The following is a 3,008-nucleotide window of genomic DNA, read 5'->3' on the forward strand; positions in this document are numbered from 1 at the left end:
ATAAAATACTTGGATCTCTGATGGCACTTCCAGATCCTTAAAATTCTGCGACTGGATATTCTGGATTTGAATAGGTGAAATCAGCATGCATGCTTTTCTTCCCACAAGTTTCCTGATCCACTTAAACCATATGCAGAGTCATCCTGCAAGGAAGGGCAGGATGTAGCCCAAAGACCCAGGTCCACATGCTGCTCCTGAGAACAAGGATCCCTTGAACTTCCCTGACTCAGTTTCCTCCCTGGCAAAATGGGCTAGCACTCCTGCCCTGCAGACATCAGAGGCATGGGCTGGCTGCTCATGTTAGTTGAGGCTGTTGCCTACAGTGCTTCGTGTCAGCTGGCTGTCCTTATACATAATGTCTTTATGGCAATGCATTTCACAAGTTTTGCCTTTATAACTATGGCCTCTCAGCATAATCCCCCCTTGTGATAGGAGTCCCTCTGGCCCTGTCCACAGGGGCTGCTGGCACAAAGGGACACTCCTGTTGCAATAAAAGAGGCAGGCATGGCCTCAGCCACAGACTTGTCGATTTGTTTCAATAGCAAATCCAAACTTGTTGCGACAGAGCAGCTAGATTCCAGTTGGTGTTTACTCTGCAAGGAATTCCAGTTTGAAATGCTGTCAGTGTGATAGTCCAGATTCTGTGCTTTTCTTTGTTGTTATTGTTGTTAGCAGAGAATCTGGTCACAGATTCTTAAACCTGTTTCAGTAAATCCTGTGCCCCTATAGGTTTCCTTTAAGTGTCCAGGCCAGTGTTATAAATACGCAGTGTTTCAGTGCAACAAACGTGTTCTAAACTGTTTTCCGATTAGTGCACCCCGTTCAGTTAAAACCGAGAGCCCTATCCATTTCTCCACTCTGTGCAGCATAATAGCCTGTTGGGAGGTGGCAATAAGGCTTGAGAATTCTTCAACAAACCTCTCGGGCCGTCATTCTCTCCATCATGCAGATGCTGGTTGCAGTGAAACTAGCAGGATTCCCTTTGTTGCAGTAATCTCCCAGGCCTTGGTTGCAATTTAATATCCAAGTTCTCCTTACAGTAACATGCTCAACCACCGCACAGCTGGCCCGAACAACCCAGCGGAGCGCAGAGGGTCAGTTACACGGGTGGCCGGGCACAAGCCTGCCTCCCCTGGGAGTCAGGTCTAACTTAGTGCACTGCCAACGAATCATCTGAGAATCCTCTTAAAAAGCAGATTCTAACTCAGTGGGTTTGGGGTGGCTGCCTTTCTAACAGCCCTCAAGGTGCTGCTTCTACTTGGGACCCACCATTTGAGTGGGGGGATCTGCAACACACAGGTCACAGGCCCCCAGATTCCCAGCCCAGTTTGGAACCAATTCACAAACGTCTCCGTGAAATCATTCCGTGGATGCTGGTGTTTGGTTCAACTTCTGTGTGGGAGGGAGGTCAGGGGATTTGGGGCCCCACAGCAGAGAACACTGTGGATGCTGACCTGACTCTAGGGTTCTGAAGCCTGTCTCCAAGCCTGTCTCCGGAGGAGCAAGGTCAGGGGGATGGTCCTTATGATCCCTATGGGGAAGGGGGAGTTAACACGGCAGCTGGAGAGCTGGTTCTCAGGGTGCTCGGGAAGGGGCCGTGTGGTCTGGTGGAAACCACCTGCTTCTGCCTGTCAAGGAAACTGGTTTTTAGTGTTTGTTTGTTTTAAGATTTTATTTATTTATTTGTCAGAGAGAGAGAGCGCGCACAAGCAGAGGGAGCGGCAGGCAGAGGGAGAAGCAGGCTCCTGGCTGAGCAAGGAGCCTGATGTGGGATTCAATCCCAGGACGCTGGGATCAGGACCTGAGCAGACAGCAGACGCTTCACCGACTGAGCCACCCAGGTGTCCCAAGGAAACTGGTTTGAATCTGGCTTTTGGCAAATGACTTAGATAGAATTTCTAAACAAAATTCTCTTCCACTGTAAAACCGTGATACAGATACTACTTTGTGGGGTGTTGTGAAGGGAAGAGGAGCTCGGCCCTGTGAAAACCTCAGATGCTTCGTAGGTTCAAAAGAAAGTTCAGTTGCCTTCCCTTGGACTCTCAAGTTAGGGGCTCAGCTCCTGTGCTCAGCTCTGTGGGAAGCCCCCCCCCCACCCGGTCCCCCAGTTACGCTCTGGAAAATGGAGGTAGGGAGGGTGGGTAGTTCAGACCAGCAGTTGGCACTACAGCATCTGCATTGCCCCCTCCCACTAGCGCCACCAGATGTACAAAAGGGGAAGTGCATTTATCCGTTTTACCAGGCGTCTAAGTGGCCCAGTGGCCTCCTCCTCCGAGCTCCTCTCCACCCCTGCTACCCTAGCAGAGCTACCTAACCACCCAGTCTCCGTCTGCATGTCTGTAAAGAGGGCTTTTGAAGAGAGGGGAATGAATAAATGTATCTAGGTGTGCCTGGGTGGCTCAGTTGGTTGGGCATCTGCCTTCGGCTCAGGTCCTGACCCCAGGGTGCTGGGATTGAGCCCCATGTTGGGCTCCCTGTTCAGCGGGGAGTCTGCTTCTCCCTTTGCCCTTGCCCAGCTCCTGCCCGGCTCCTGCGCTCTCGCTCTCTCTTGCTCTCTCTTAAATAAATAAATAAATCTGAAGCGTTTTGAGCAGAGCCTGAACATGGTCAGTGTCTGCTCCATCTGCCCTCGCAGTATTTCTTGTTCTACTAGACTTCCAGTGACGTGCACTTTGAGAAAGTGGGTCCCTCTGCATCCGGCTGCTCGGGCACCAGCCTGTGCCCGGTCCAGCTGGGGGAAGTGCCTGGCTCGGCTCGGGTTTGAGTCCCAGCCCCACCACTGACCGACTGGGACCTGCTTCCAGTTAGCAACCTTCCTGTGGGGAGGGGACGTCCAGGAATCCGTTCATGTATGTGCTCTGTGTGAACGCTGAGAACAGTGGGGGTCTGGTATGTCATTGGCTGCCCTGTGTTAGCTGTTAGCTGCTGGTATAATCTTAGCTGTTTTTCTTGAAAATGCCTCTGTGTTATAACTCTTCCATATGTATAATATCCTTCCTAATAAATAA

The sequence above is a fragment of the Ursus americanus genome, chromosome 2, assembly GCF_024610735.1.
Source record: "Ursus americanus isolate L20-20 chromosome 2, mUrsAme1.1.p, whole genome shotgun sequence".
Taxonomy (NCBI): domain Eukaryota; kingdom Metazoa; phylum Chordata; class Mammalia; order Carnivora; family Ursidae; genus Ursus; species Ursus americanus.